Source organism: Globicephala melas, chromosome 16, assembly GCF_963455315.2.
Source record: "Globicephala melas chromosome 16, mGloMel1.2, whole genome shotgun sequence".
In the NCBI taxonomy this organism is placed as follows: Eukaryota; Metazoa; Chordata; class Mammalia; order Artiodactyla; family Delphinidae; genus Globicephala; species Globicephala melas.
The window spans coordinates 10,995,868-11,013,007 of NC_083329.1; the positions used below are offsets into that span (position 1 = coordinate 10,995,868).

A 17,140-nucleotide genomic window follows, 5' to 3' on the forward strand; every position below is an offset into this window, starting at 1 on the left:
TTAAAGTGGTTTATATTATTTTATTACATTTTAATGTCTGCATTTATAATCTTTTTCATTTCTGATACTATTTGTGTTCCTCTTGTTTTTTTCTAGATCATTCTTACGAAAAGCTTGAAAATTTTTTAGCCTTTTCAAAGAAACAAATTGACTTTGTTGATCCTCTCTATAAAAATGTTCTCCTATTCTTATTGTTATTCTAATGTTTTCTATGTTGTTAATGTTTGTTCTTATGCTATTACTTCCATCATTGTGGTTCTTCCTATGAGTTTATTCTACTTTTCTTCTATTAACTTAAGTTCAATGGTTAGTTCATTCATTTTGAGCCCTCTTTTTTGTATATTAAATATTAATACATTAAATATATGATATATCATGTATTATTAATACATAAAATATATGACTATAGAAATATATCATATAAATAAACTATATTAATATATTATATTAAATATAGTATATTAAATATTAACACTATCAACTTCCTTCTAAGAAACACTAAGTAAGTTTTAATATTTTACCAGTTCCTCATGCACCACTTACCCCAAGTTGTTCTGGGGCAGCCTGCTGGGTAAGACTGACATCAGGGCATTTGGAGTGTCCATCAATGGCGTCCAAGTGCTTTGGCAGATCCTGATGCTTTCCCCTGCCCCTTCCTTGCTAACAGACCCCCAGTTTTGTTCAGGTATTGAGTGTCCTGGGCTTCACAGGCCATTCCCCAGCCCCAAGGGGTGAATGCTGATTCGTAAACCATAGTGGGAAACCAATTCCCTCTGCAGCAATTGGTACAACCCTGAATATGAGACTCCATCATGGCTGTTAGGATTGGGGGAAAGTCCAGGGTTGGAATGGGGGGATTCACAGAAAGTTTTCCTTCCAATAAAAAGACATGCAAGGGAGAAAACGTTGCTCCCCTTTTCTGAATGTTGTTGCATTCAGAACCCAGACCTCCCAAGGTTAACTTGCAACTATGGGGAGAAATATTACCAACAAGCTGAGAATGGCAGAGCTGAAAGGTAGGAAGCAACAGAGACTTGATGACTTCACTGAAGACCTATGTCTGCATTTCTTGTTATGTAAGATAAGAAGCTCCTTATTATTTAAGTTATTATTTGCAGCCAAAAGTGTCCTGCAGGTGCCACATGAGGCCAGCCTCCTGCCTGCTGAATGTCACTTTATGGCAGAGAGTTTTTCAGTGATACTGCAATGTGACCTTTGTATGCTTGCAATGGATCAGGCAGCTGGACAAGATACTCACGTGTTATTACAGCACTCCTTCTGTCATCCTGGGAAAAGCACATCATTCCACATTTTTCCTTTGTTCTTAGGAACTCAAGAAAAGTTTTCTTTCGTAAATTCATATTAAAATGATAGAGGGTCAGATTAAGCCTGTGAGAAGAAAAGAAAAATAAATGAAATGAGGCCAGAGCTTGTGCTTGCTACTGTGGCGATCCAGAGCAAGTGGGCATCTCCACGTGGCCTGGAAGGTGGGAGCTGTCCCTTCATGCACACGTCACTACCTGCCAAGTAAACACAGGCACATTGGAGTGAACTTGGCTAAGTCGCTTTCTGGGAGATAGCGTTTCCATTTTAGGGTCTTTCCTCACAAAATCTTAGAACATCTTTAAATTGTATTATTTAGGGCCCTTTGGTTGTGAATGACTGAAAAATTATCTCACACGTTTTAAAATAAATTTATTTATTTATTATTTTTGTCTGCGTTGGGTCTTTGTTGCTGTGCGCGGGTTTTCTCTAGTTGCGGCGAGCGGGGGCTACTCTTCATTGCGGTGCACAGGCTTTTCACGGTGGTGGCTTCTCTTGTTGCAGAGCACGGGCTTTAGGCACACGGGCTTCAGTGGTTGTGGCTCACGGGCTCAGTAGTTGTGGCTCGCAGGATCTAGAGCCCAGGCTCAGTAGTTGTGGCACATGGGCTTAGCTGCTCCACAGCAGGTGGGATCTTCCCGGACCAGAGCTCGAACCCGTGTCCCCTGCATTGGCAGGCGGATTCTTAACAACTGAGCCACCAGGGAAGTCCTCAAACATGTTTAATGGCTCATGTGAGCAAACCAAGGAAAGGTGAGTCTGGATGTAATGATCTGAACATTGTCAAGACTGTCTCCTCCTCTCTCTGCTTTTCTCTACTCCTGGGCTCCATTCTCTCAGACAAGTTTCTCCCCAGGCTGGAATCATCATGGCCAGCAGCACCATCACGATTCTCTCAAGCAAAAAGCAAGAATGTCCCCCAAAGCTCCAATTAGAACCTTCATGGTACCCAGTTTGGGTACCATGCTTATCATTGGACAAATCACTATGGGAAAAAAGGTGTGGTGGGTTGAATTGTGTCCCCCAAAAGACATGTTCAAGTCCTAATTCCTGGTATCATGTGAATCTGACCTTGTTTAGAAACAGGGTCATTGCAGATCTAATCAAGTTAAGATGAGGTCATACTGGATTCGAATGGGACCTAATCCAATGACTGGTGTCCTTATAAGATGAGGGAAATTTGGACACAGATATACACACACAGGGAGAACATCATGTGATGACAGAGGCAGAGATTAGAGTAATGCATCTACAAACCAAGGAATGCCAAGGATTGCCAGCAACTACCAGAAGCTACATGAGAGGCGTGGAGCAGATTCTCCCTCAGTGCCTCCAGAAGGTGCCAACCTTGCCAACATCTTGATTTCTGACTTCTAACGGTGAGAGAGTAAGTTTCTGTTATGGTAAGCCACCTGGTTTGTGACATTTTGTTACAGCAGCCCTGGGAAACTCATACAGAGATGCAGGGCCCAGGTTGACCAGGTGCCCACTGCAGTGGTCAGGAAGGTGGAGTACTATGAAGGGCAGCCCCCAGTATTACGGTTGCAGGGGAGAAAGGGCTGTACCCCAAGGAAGGGGGAGGTGGTCCATTAACAGAGGAAGAGGGTAAAGGGGGCCAGGCAGGCAAGAACAGCGGCCACTACATTAACATACACTGTCATAATTTTGGCTGGATTTCTTATAGGTGAAGAGAATGGAATACGGTCTTGCATTGCAGAAAATGTTTATTCCCTCTTCCAAAGACAGTACAGATTCCTTCTTCCAAAGTCAGGAATTTACAAGCCACTGCAATTTGAACAGTTTTATTCCTTAGATAAGGACTGAAGTAGTTTGATTTGCTTTGACACACACACACACACACACACACACACACACACACACACACACACACCCTATACAAACACATACCTATGCACATCCATACGAAGTTTTCTTATTTTAGGGGAAAACCTCATGCTACACATTATTTTTCATTTGAGATATAAATTCATTGGAAGTATACTCTAAGATAAATTTACTACTTGGTGGTTCTTTTTTCACCATGATTCGCTCAGAGTTTTAATGTTTCCTAATTTTACTTAGCCAGTCTTAATCAATTTCACAAAAAATGGGGGGCGGAAATGCCTTCAGAATAAACTGATTGATAACAATCAAAAGATAGTTTTCAGGAATGGTAACCCTCATCTCCCAGACATGCGCCTAGGGAAGGCTAGATAAGATAGGACAGGACACAAGCAACAATGGGACTCTGCTCTAAAGAACAAGGCCCCTGTTAACTGTGCTACCACGTTGCCACTTGAAGACGGGAGGGTAGAATTTTGTGTAATGGATTGATTGGTGAAGGAATGCAGTGCAGGACAATTCAAGTCAACAAAAATCTGTTAGCACGCTTCAATAAGTGGAACAAAATGGTTGTGAATGCTCCATTTCCCATGTTGATGTTGGGGAAGGGAACAGCTGAGGCTCAGATAACTTGCCAAGTAGTATATCATGTGACCCACCCACCTTTCCTGTGTGCCCTGCCGTGACACTCTTGCTCTGTGTTTTCCAAAGGAACCAGCGGCCAGCTTGGTTAATCATGTCTTTGTCTCCTGAAATAGACCATGTGCTCTGGGGAAATAGATTCAGACTATGAATACTGATGCCCTTCTGACCTGACTCAGCTTTGTACTCAGCTCCTGAGTTCAACCTGCTTCTATGGAAGGCAGGTGGCAAATAAATACACAATTATGTTGTCCTATCCACTGAAACTGGGATGCATCACAGGTAAGGGTCACACTGTCAATCAAAGACCGTAGAATTGGATCCTAGGCATCTGGTAAACAGAGCAATAAATATTTTTACTGTTCATATCAGCAAGAGGGATGCCTACTCCATCTTTCTTTACTTGCTAAGGAGTCCTGCAGAGAGATTGCAGTTTAACCCCAACACATCCCCTCTGATGGGCAGCAATCACTCACTTCCTGCCGTTGCATATCTCCAGGCTCAGTGTCATTGTTTAAGGTTTGATTTATTTTAGGTGTCCCTAAATACACAGGTACCCCTGAGTTTGGATGTCACAGAGCCCCCTTATAGAAAAACGTACCTGAAGGTTTAATCCCAGACTAGAAATTCTCTTCACTGCAAATGAGATCATCAGTGTGATTTGGGATGCCCCAAAGTACACACTGGCCACTTGTCATTCATTCATTCGAGTTTTATTTCTGAGGTCCCTGAGGCTTTTTATTCTCCTGTTTAGTATCTTCCCAAACTTCAGTCATTTAAGATAGAGTAGCATTTTCAAAAGGATAAACATAGATATCAATGAAATAAAATACTGGTCAGAATTAGACATATACATATATGATCAGTTGGGTTTTAACAAAGTTGCCAAGGTAATTCAATGGGTAAAAAGAACAATCTTTTCAGAAATGATCCTGGAGCAGTTGGTCATCCATACACAAAGAAAAAAAAAAAAACGCACACTTCAAACTTTACCTCAGACCACACAGAATAAAATAACTCAAAACATATCATAGACCTAAATATGAAGGCTAATGCTATAAAACTTATAAAAGAAAACACAGAAGAAAATTTTAGGGTTTAAACTAGGCAAAGATTTCTTAAGACACAAAAAGCAAGAACTGTTTTTTAAATTTTTAAAAATCAAGGGATTTCCCTGGTGGTTCAATGGTAAAGAATCCTCCTTACAATGCAGGGAACTTGGGTTTGATCCCTGGTCGGGGAAATAAGACCCCACATGCCGCGGGGCAACTAAGCCCACATGCCACAACTACTGAGCTACACACCACAACTACTGAGCTCTGCGCCTCAACTAGAGCCCGTGTGCCACAAGCTACAGAGTGAACGCGCTCTGGCACCCTCACTCCACAACTAGAGAAGAGAAAACCCGCACGCCACAACTAGAGAGAAGACTGCGCACCACAAGGAAAGATCCCGCATGCCTCAACAAAGATCCCACGTGCTGCAACTAAGACCCGACACAGCCCAAAATAAATAAGATAAAATAAATAATAAATACATCTTTTAAAAAAATACAGCAAACCATTTTTAAAAAATCGATAAAGGGGACTGCATCAAAAATTCAATATTTTGCTTCAAAAAACACTTTAAGACAATAAAAAGATAAGCCACAGGCTGCAAGAAAATATTTACGAAACTTATATCTCCCCAAATATATAAAAGAGCCCTTACAACTCAATAAGAAGAAGACAAATGGTCAAAAGATTTGAATAGACACTTCACCAAAGAGGATATATGAATGGCAGATAAGCACATTAATCATCAGGGAAATACAAATTAAAATCACAATGAGATGCCACTACACACCCACTAAACGGCTAAAATTTTAAAAGATTGACAGTAACAAATGTTGACAAAGATGTGGAGCAACTTAACACTTACACATTGCTGATGGGAGTGTAAAATGATATAAGACAGCTTCTTATAAAGTTAATATACCAGATACTATAAGAACCAGAAATTCCAATCCTAGTTACTTACCCAAAAGAAATGAATGCATATGTCCACACAAAACTTGCATGCAGATGTTCAAAGTAGCTTTACTCACAAGAGCTCAAAACTCATCATACCCAAATAGCCATCAATAGGTGAACAGATCAACAAATTTTGGTATACCCATGCAAAAGACTACTACTCTGCAATAAAAATAAGCAAACTTGGGAGTCTGGTGGCCTAGTGGTTAGGATTCCGGGCTTTCATTTCCGTGGCCCAGTTTCAATCCCTGGTAAGGGAACTGAAATCTGAAATCCTGCAAGCTGTGTGGCGTGGCCAAAAAAAAAAAATTAGCAAACTACTGATACACACAACATAGATGAATCTCAAAAATATTATGCAGGAAGAAAGAAGCCAGGCACAAAATACATATATCCTGTATGATTCCATATAATGTTAAATTCTAGAAAATGTAATCAAATCTATAGTGATAGAAACAGATCAGTTATTGCCTGGGGCTTGAGGTAGAGAGAGAAATTGACAATTAAGGGCACAAGGAAGTTGGACGTGATGGAAACGTTCTGTCTTGATCTTGGTGGTGGTTATTTGTATACATTCATAAAATTCACCACAATTAAAATTGCTGCACTTTATTTTATGTACATTTATCTCAATAAAATTGATTTAATTAAAAGAAAACATTAAAATCTGAAAATTAGAATTATTTTTATGGTTTCAAAATAGGGTTTTTTAATAAAAACATTCCAAAGTGGTGGGGGAGTAGGGTATATACAGACAAAATAAAACTTTTAATTAATGAAGATAAAATTTTTAAGTCAAAAGTTCTTAAAACTAGTCATTTGATTTTTTGAAAATGCAATCAAAGCATATTAAATATATTTTATAGAAGTAAAACTATTCATAATTCTAGCATTCAATTTCCATCTAGTTGCCTATATAAAAAATAGACATGCTTCATGATGTTATATCTAGACCTCCGTATATACAAATTCAAGAATATATGCATTGTTTTAATATTGCAGAATATTCCTCAGCTGCCGTGCATAACTACTGCAAATACTGCGCTAATTTGTGAGTACCTCTGGAAGCAAGAATTGGAACAGAAAGAGAAGCAAGAAAACAAATGTTGGCACTACTGGGAAACAGTAACTCTTTATGCAAGAATCCATTATAAGTTAATTAAAGACAAATTAATTAAATTGTCTCTTCTTTACCTCACTGCTCTGCTGCTCAAATCATCCTTAGGCAACAAAGCAGCTCCCACACAGGCAGCAGCACAAGCCTCACCCTTCCTAGCGTTTGGGGGCAGCTGCCTTTGTTCAAGGGCAAGAGGCATGGAGAAGCATTTCCCTGGGGCCTGAATGGAGCTAGTCACAAAAGCAGGTGTTTGGGTTTTTAATTAGCACTAAATCATACCATACCCATGTTGGGTACCAGTTCCTAAGTGACAGAGCTGCCGATGTGTTCTCTGAGATGCAGGACTCTCTAGAACACGGGGCTCAAGGCAGGATCCCCTCTGCCCAGGTCCCATGGCAGCCCTGCTTGTGATATCTCTCTTAAATTTTTATTCAATATATCTGCTTTTATGTTAAGATCTATTAAATTCCTTTTTAATTCTACAAGTAATTTGTGAACATATTTCTTTATTGCACAAGTATTGAAACATTAAAGATCAGGCTACAGTCCAATTCATCCACCTACCCCACCCCACTGTTACAAGTTTGGCTACAAGTTCAGTACAAGTCATTCTAAATGCATTACATCATAGTAATAGCTAACACTTGTGACATATTTACACTGTGCTAGACATTGTTCTAGGAATTTTATACCCATCATCTTTTTTTAATCTTCATAACAACCTCATGAGACAGCTACTTTGCATACATATATTCAAGTATTTACTTACAGAGGATCTATAGCAGTGTGTGTGTGTGTGTGTGTGTGTGTGTGTGTGTGTGTGTGTGTGTATCATACTTAAGGCTTAGTCCTGAAACTTATCTTGTTGACTTAATATATCTTGGAGATCTACTTATGTTAGGACATTTAGATCATACTTTCCTTCATAACAGAAAAAGGTAAATGTAAGCAAAATTTGCCTAGGGAGGGAACCAAAAGTTTCCTAAAGACTTTCAGAATGTCCCATTTACTGAGATTTCTAATTAGCTTCAGCTTCTGAGATCCACAGGCAATTAGCCACCAGGTGAAAGGTTAATGGCACAGCTGGCCAGGGCAAAAGCTTCCCTGTGCAAACCTCTAATTTGCTGTGCATCATTTTTTCCCCACCAGACAGCTCTCTAAATGAAAGGACAAAAGTCTCACAAGGCTATTTCAGGAGGATTTTCTAATAAACACACAGGATTACTATACATAGGATCTAATAAATACAAAGGAGCAGAAATTATAATGTCCATACAATTATTTCTTAATTAAACTTACGCTGGGCTAAATCACCAGCCTCCTCAACCCCCTCCCAGCGCCAGCATACCAGCACCACCAGCAATTCTCTGGTGCATTCTGAACTGCCAAAAGCTCCCCTATGAGCCACAACGACCCCTTCCCCACTCACAAATAGACAAATCTCTTCCTAAGTGTAGCTTTCAACTTGGTATTGGAAGAAAAATAATCTAAGTATTTCACACTAACAAGTGAGTGTCTGATACTTCCCTTTTCAGAACTGTCTCAAGGATGGCTTGGTTTTCTTGGTTTTTGTTTTTAGTTTTTTATTTTTATTGGAGTATAGTTGATTTACAATGTTGTGTTAGTTGCAGGTGTACAACAAAGTGAATCAGTTTTATATATATATATATATATATATATATATATATATATATATATATATATCTCCACTTTTTTGGGGATCCTTTTCCCATATAGGTAAGAACGGCTTGTTTTAATCCAAAGCCTCTATTTGGTGAATTGAGACTCATTTGGGGAGACATTTAGAGACAGAGAGAAGACCCAAATACTTCCTCCTCTTCATTATTTTCAGTAGGAAAGATTAGCTCATTAATATTTATGATATATCAAACAAGTTGGGCCCAGAGAGAGGTACAGAGTGGAGCTCAAGATAAATAAACAAAGCGAGCATCAGGAACTAATCAAGGCTGCTGGGACCATACACCTGCAGGCAAGAGAGGAAGAGAGAAATGGGGCACAATACGCAGAGATTTATTCAAAATGGATATTTTTATCCTTTCTTCTTTGCAATAGCAAAGTAGAATTCAACCCCTTTATAAATCAGGGGTTTGGTTTTTAGCATGCTAGAACCTTTCTGTTTCTTCATGAAAAGAAGTACCAGGATAATTTTTCTAACACTTATTTGCCCCCAGATTCTCACTGGGTGAGTTTTCCACCCTCACCCAGAGTCAGTTAGGAAAAGAAAATTCCTGAACACCTCAGCCATCTAGGTCCTGTGTCTAGGTAATTCTCCATGGTTTTAAGGCTCTCTCACCTTTATGCATTGTTGGGGAGGGAAAATTTCCCCCTCTACCCCTCTTGAGTCCTTGTGGCTGCACTAATAGTAAAATTGACACAAGACAGATTAACAGGAGAAAAAGAAACTAATTTTAATTTGTGCACATCAAGGTCTTATAGAAATGGGACCTAAGAAGTGGACAAAGCAGGCAGCTTTTATACTTTTTAGAGGAAGAAACAATAAATTTGTGAGGAATTGACAGGACAAAGAAACTTAGGCTTTGGATGCTTAATGAGTGAAGAATCTAAACAGAATTGGGCACGGGGTACTAAATTAAAAGAATTATTCAATACTACCAACCTGGGCAATTTGGACAAGTTGGTGAACTTCTGTACAGCTCTGTGAGAGAAAGAAAGAACAAGAAGGAGAAGATAACTCAACAATACCTCAGGGCTTCCCTGGTGGCACAGTGGTTGAGAGTCCGCCTGCCGATGCAGGGGACACGGGTTCGTGCCCCGGTCCGGGAAGATCCCACATGCCGCGGAGCAGCTGGGCCGGTGAGCCATGGCCACTGAGCCTGTGCGTCCGGAGCCTGTGCTCCGCAACGGGAGAGGCCACAACAGTGAGAGGCCCGCGTACCGCAAAAAAAAAAAAAAAGAAAAACAATACCTCAGGCTTCGTCCAACTCTAAAAACTCTACAATTCTCCATGTAGCCCTACCTAAACAGCTACAATCAAAAAACTCTTCAAGTTTGGGGTTGACATGCACACACTACTATACTTAAAATGGATAACCAACAAGGACCTACTGTATAGCACAGGGAACTGTGCTCAGTAGTATGTAACAACCTAAATGGGAAAAGAATTTGAAAAAGAATAGATACATGTACGTGTATAACTGAATCACTTTGCTGTACACCTGAAACTATCACAACGTTGTTAACCAATTACACTCCAATATAAAATAAAAAGTTAAAAAAAAGATTAAGCATAAAGTCAAGCAAGTAATAAACAGATTTTTAAAAATACTCTCCCAGGTAAGAATATATAACATGCTTAACTGCAAAAAATTTGATATCTTACAAACTTTTTTAAGAATGAAATTGCATCCTATTCAGGTGGTGCTAAAGAGAATGGAAACCAAAACCTCATTTTCAAGCGCCCTAATCTAGCGTTCCTCTAAAAGATTCCCAGGAGAAATGTAGTTCTTTTTCTCGATATACAGACTATCATCCTAAAGTATTACACATACTGTTTGAAATATTTGCCTTCAAGAATCCTGAGCTAATTTACATTACCATGTGAAGTAACTTTCTTTGTGCCAAGTCATAGTGAGAACCAGTGAAAAGAAATGCCTGTCAAATCTTATAGGACTTAAATGTTTCCAAGAACAGCCTCACATTCAACCCATTCCATCCAAAAATACAGATCTTAAAAAGCAGTACATTTCACAGTAATTCTTTGCTTCACAACGGGGCTCACCAAGCATTTCTTTTCTTTTCTTTTTTTATACATTTATTTATTTGGCTGCGTTGGGTCTTCGTTGCTATGTGCAGGCTTTCTCTAGTTGTGGCGAGCAGGGACTACTCTTCGTTGTGGTGCACGAGCTTCTCATTGTGGTGGCTTCTCTTGCCGTGGAGCACAGGCTCTAGGCACGCGGGCTTCAGTAGTTGTGGCATGCAGGCTCAGTAGTTGTGGCCCTCGGGCTTAGTTGCTCCATGGCATATGGGATCTTCCCGGACCAGGGATCGAACCCATGTCCCCTGCATTGGCAGGTGGATTCTTAACCACTGCGCCACCAGGGGAGTCCCTAAATAGACTCTTCTGTGGCATGATAAATGAAATTTTAGGTGTAAACCACTATATTTACACCACCTTTCAGAAACGTAAAATAATAATAGCTAATATTTATTCAGTGCTTCATGAGGTAACAGCCTAAATCCTTAATGTGTTTTCATTTATTTAATCTTTAGAAGAAACTCCCAAGCCTGGTACTATTTTTTCCCCATTTTACAGGTGAGAGAAATAGATTCATAGCAGTTGAAAAAATTTGAGTTCACACAAAAATTAAGTGGTAGAGTCAGGAGTCCAGAGGGTACACTATTATATAACATAAGGTGCCTACAACAATAGAACCTAAGATGCAAGATGGTAAAACGGGAAGCTAAGCTCAACAACTGACTTATTCTTTTCAGGCTCCATGTTAAATCATTAGGATTATCTATGTTAACCTTTGAGGTCCATCTAATCCTAATTTGATTGAAATTTTAAAGTTAAAAGGTAGTATCACGCTGACAGACCCAGTGAGACTTCATTAATTCAGTTTCTCATGCTTCAATCATTTCCGAACCATCCATATGATTTTTTATTTTTTTTTAGGCTGCGTTGGGTCTTCCTTGCTGCGCACAGGCTTTCTCTAGTTGCAGCGAGCGGGGGCTACTCTTCGTTGTGGTGCGCGGGCTTCTCATTGCTGTGGCTTCTCATGTTGTGGAGCACGGGCCCTAGGGCGTGTGGGCTTCAGTAGTTGTGGCACATGGGCTCAGTAGTTGTGGCACATGGGCTTAGTTGCTCCGTGGCATGTGGGATCTTCCCGGACCAGGGCTCAAACCCATGTCCCCTGCATTGGCAGGCAGATTCTTAACCACTGCACCACCAGGGAAGCCCCATCCATATGATTTTTGCTGTATTCGTGTATCACCCAAACCATTATTTACTTAATAATTTCATTTAAATCATCTACTTTATGTCAAAAGAATGATATAAGATCTGAATTCACTGGTTTGGTGTGCTAGTTGTATTTTTTTCAACTACCTTAAAATAAATATATAGCCACTTAAATTTAAAAAAGCATTCATATATCTCCTAAGATCATTTCTTGTTATATTAGTGGCAATATATATCACAGTAGGAACACACTGCAGTTGAAAACCTGTGACTTCTAGAACTATGATAGAGTTAAAAGAGCAACAAGAAAGTCTTCATTGGATGCTGATAGGAACCTTGTATTTAGAGAACGTCTTTACCAATAAAGAAAAGCGCAAGCACAAGTTCAGCCCAACCATCTGTGACTTTTAAGCCACAACTGATTGTCATGAAGAACTGTGAAAAAATAAATATGGTTCCAAGGAACAGGTTTTGTGACCCTCTAATGTATGGTTTGTCCTTACGCTAAATGTAATACTGCATATCATTCGGAATTAGATATTATTAAGCTCTACCCACCCCCCCAAAATTAGAATTTTTTTCTAATTGTCAGATATTCGAGTTGACTTTGGAAGGGAAACTTCCCATTGTTCAATAGAGGGGCACAGATTCAAGGTCTCCACTGATCTGGGAACTGAGTTACTGACACATGGAGCCTCCAGACTCCTGTAAAAAAAAATTCCCATAAAAGAAATGGATTTTATCATAGCGTGTCACCCCAGTGACAAGAACATAAAGCAGTGAAGCCAGCAACTATCGCCAAATACCATTCACTCATTTTTCTTATCATCTTACAGAATCAGACTTACTCTTAGTTCTTAGAGTCCTGAGAGCTGATTAATCGCTCCGAAGAGAAAGGTGATGAGCCAGAAAATAGATAAATCAGTAGTTAGTACTGACAGCTTGGAGACCACAATATATTTCCTGTGGACCCTGCAGGCAGTTTAGAATGTACTGAGGGGGACTTCCCTGGTGGTCCAGTGGGTAAGACTCCGTGCTCCCAATGCAGGGGGCCCCAGGTTCGATCCCTGGTCAGGGAACTAGATCCCACATGCCGCAACTAAAGAGTCCGCATGCCGCAACTAAGAATTCTGCATGCCACAACTAAAAGATTCCACATGCCACAACAAAGATCTCACGTGCCGCAACTAAGAGAAAGATATGGGGGTTGGGGAGCAGGTAATAGGGAAAGCGTCTGATGTTTTTCTGTATAATTGACATCTTTGTTCCACATAGAAAAAGGAGCTTTAGACTCTAATAATGGAAAAAAGAACTGAACAACCTTTCAACTTTGTCATGTATACTACCATTTTACTCTGTTCAAAGAGATAGCATCATAACACTCTTAAATCAGTGTAGGCTTGAATTTATATTATAGGAAGGTAACCATGCTCACTGATATTTCTATAATAAGTTTAATTTCCATTTAGCCTCTCTTTACAAAACCACAGAATTTGTTCCTTAAACCAAAATCCCTTTAGCATACATTAAAAGTATATCCAAAACAGCCACCTTTTAAGTGTTTTAAAGTCAGCCCCTTAATCCTCTTAAAGAGTCAGCTAAAGGGTGTTGAATATAAATAACTACTTAGCTGATTGGCCTATAAATCCCATGAGATAGGCAAGATAAGGACTTTGGGATTTCAGAGATTTTTTTGAAATTATGAAAAGACAATGTAACTTGAAGGATAGGGTGGAATTTAGCCCGCAGGGCCATAGATGCCAAATGTAGCCCACAGATGCGGGTTTTTTCTACCTGCATGGAGTTTTGGAAAATTAAGTTAATGGCTTGCATTTAAAAATTGGGAGAGCATACAGAAAAATGTGGATTTCCAACTACACTACCCTCCAGCATGTCAGAGAGAGGAAGGGAGGGGAAGCGGGGAGGGGCGGGGGGCAGTGAGAGAGAGAGAGAGAGAGAGAAAGTCACCAGCTAGTGACAGCATTAAGAGAGCGCTGGGAATCACCCGTTCTTCTGTCAGTGGCCAAGCCAGCATGAACACTTGCCACCATCCTTCTTAGGAGGTGGGTAATGTTTGTAAACAATGTGTTACCAGGAGATATTAGATTGTCCAACTTCCCCATGCTTCCAGACACCACCAATACTTTTCAGACACGTTAGACGTCAACTCAGAAGCTACCTTTCTAGAGTTTCTGAGAAGCTGTACAAGTTTGGAATACATACGAATGTGCAGCTACAAACGTTGAGACATAACATATCTTTCATTTCTTTAAATCAACTTAACTGCAGGTAGCCTCTGCTAAGCAAGCCACAATCACCACACAGAGGATCGCTGTGACAGGGTGGGAATTACTGAGCACGATGGCCGTGCACAGGGAGGACGGGGGTGGGGGACCTACCTTGCTCCTGGGGTCCTCTACAGACATCCCCGTGAGAAGTTCTTTCTCCCAGAAAGGAGAGTGGACTTTTGCTCTCTTCTCATGCCCTGGAAACCAGCCCATCCATGTTCGGTGGCCAGGCCACTGGGAGTGCCCGTATGGGCTATGATTCCAAAGGGCCCTAGCTGGGTATGGAACCAGTGGCCTCAGTCTGTTCAGCGTGGTGAGCTCGTTAACTGAGCCAGTCAGGCACCAGCACAGGGAACTGGAAGAAGATATTGGAAATCTAGGGCCAGGTGGCTGTGAGAAAGAATAGATAAGTGAATAAAATAATTTGCAGAGAGTACATGTGTGGACAAAACATCTGGAAGGATGCACATCAGATGTTGACGCTGACCCTCCAGGAGGTGGTAGGGGAGACTGCTGGCTTACACGGTCTGCTCTGCTTGAGTTTTCTACAGCAAGCCTGCATCGCTTTCATCATTATAAAATTTCTCTATATAAAATATTTATAAAATATTAAGTATAAGATATTCTTATATAATATAATATATGCTACATGTAGGAATATGTGCATAGATAAAAGCTTAGCTCTGGGTGGTGGAATGGTGGGTAATTGCTTTCTTCTTTATAATTACCTGTATCCTCCAAATTTTCTACTTTTATTATCTGGGGAAAATAATAAACATTAACAGTAAAATTTAAGGTACGTTTTGTACCTTAGATCATCTCTCAGCTTCATCCTCTCACTGCTAAAGATCTTCATTAAAACGGAAAGCACCCATTGGCCTCCTCTTGCCCCACGCCAGTGACTTTCAAATCCTGTGTCCCCCTACAACAGGTCATCATTCGCAGCTATCCGTCTCGTGACAACCTCTGTCGACATGGCCAGCAAGTGACAACTTTCAAACAGAATCTCAGCATTAAGACGGGCACAGAAGTAAAGCTTTAGAGGCAACTGGCTCAGGAATGTAGGGCTCATCAGGCTCTGCTCCTTGTCCCAAATGTCCACAGCCACTGTGTTCAGATCTGCGACTCAAAGCATATACTGAAGATGACTACAGACCATCAGTAAAAAGCAAATCCCCCCAGAGCAGTCCTATTTTGTGATATCCCCCAGTCAGGGGCTGTTGGAGTTTCACATGGCTTTATCTAGAGTAGATTCTGGATAAAAAGTGTATGGTAAACTTGCACTAGATGATACGGCTGAACGATGCACTACCCTCACTCATGAAACCTGCTGCTGGGGCTTGTCCTACATCCTATAAAGCTCTGACGAATGTGTTTGGTATGAAAGATGGCCTGTGGGCTCTTGGGAAAATGCCTCCAAAACTCTTTAACACAGAAAAATTCCTACTGGTTACAAAGTAAGAGAAACATATATAGCCACACTCGTTTCTGTACAAAGCTGCGGGACTCGGTGGAATCTGTCTCATCATTTTAAGGATCTGTGAGGCAAAGGAAGAATTGAAACACACACACACACACACACACACGCGTGCGCACACACACACACATACACACTCCAAGCAAAGAAATGCAGCAGGATGATCTTGTGAGATAGGAATCACGCCCTTTGGCCCCAGGCTCCCTCTATACAGTCTCTTTGGATCGTGAAAAGTGGCCCATGTTCATGTCCCAGGGGCTGTGATCAGGTCACATCCAGAGAATGGAGACAACAAATTACTTGCTTCTAAGTGCAAAGGGCACAGTCCAAGTAAAAGAAAAAAAAATCTGAAAAGAGGTGCCACCTGGCAGAAGCGGTTCCCCGTCCCGTGCCCTCCGCAGCCCTCACGCACTCTCTTACCCTGGAGCTAGAAAAGGAGGGTGGCAGAGCGCTGGAGAGAAAGGAAGGGAACCGAAACAGTCTGGCTTTGGGGTCTGCTCCCAGAAGACAAGGTGCTGAAATCTGCTGGCAGAGACCCAGATGGATTAGAAATCCCAGAGTGGAGAGAACGAGCGTCACCTGTCCCACCTGGAACCCTGGGCACCTTCTACCTTGTCCTTTGTGCCATAACAGCCAGGAAACAACAGCACAGGGAGGGCAGAGAGAATGGTTAGGAACTGAGAGGGTCCTCACAGTCCATCACAACCCTCCCAGAGACCCAGAAAGGCAAGAGAAAGAGAGCCATGCTTTCAAAGAGCTCCGGAAAAGTGTGGCCAACTCAGAGTGCTCTTCCCTATGATTGCAATGCTCCCAGTGACACCACGAGACTGTATGTGCCCCATGTGGGAGACACCACAGTAAGAGTTCTCCCACTCTAGCTGAGGAGGGAAAGGAGGTGCTTATCCCTAAATGACTGAGAGATGACCAGGGCCTGGAAGATCCAGGGGAATAGCCCCCAAGGGATCATCACAGGGTCTGGGATTATTTCGCTTGGGCACCTTGTGGGACAGTCGAAGGCTGTCAGAGGGGCGGGGGGGGGGGGTCTGCTGACACCCACAGGTGGGCAGGGACCTCCAGGTGAGTCAAGCTCACCGTCCACCATTCCTGCCTGTTTCCTTGGCCCTGCTATTGGCACTTCAGCCAGAACGAGACTGAACGGTAACTCAGAGGGTGTGTACAGTAAGTTCCAGGCCAGCTGGGTTACCTTCTCTGAACCTCACTTTTCTTGACCGTCAGAAGGGACACAGTCACCTCCCAGGGCTGTGGTGAACCACAGAGAAGGCCTCAATGAAGGGCAGCTACTCCTATTTCCCTCCCCTGACACCAACTGAAATTCTCTGTATCTTTGCCGCAAAATCCTTACAAAGATCGCCAGTGCAGCAGGGTGTTTAGCCAGACACTTACTATTTCACTTGTGCCCATGGCTTCCTCCCTCCCTCAAGTCTGCACTTAACAAAACTGCGTGTCTCTTTATTTGCCTTAGAAGTACATAGGAAA

General features: G+C 41.5%; 1 protein-coding gene across 1 annotated transcript in view; it reads right to left on the reverse strand.

Annotated features, from left to right (window-relative positions):
- Nucleotides 1–1,265: 1,265 nt before the first annotated feature.
- The window catches only part of SEC23IP (SEC23 interacting protein), a 90,000-nt gene continuing 74,125 nt past the window's right edge, over nt 1,266–17,140 (reverse strand). The window contains exon 20 of the transcript XR_009559286.2: nt 1,266–1,389. The gene's annotated coding sequence lies outside the window, so the exon portion shown is untranslated. The remainder of the gene's footprint in view (nt 1,390–17,140) is intronic.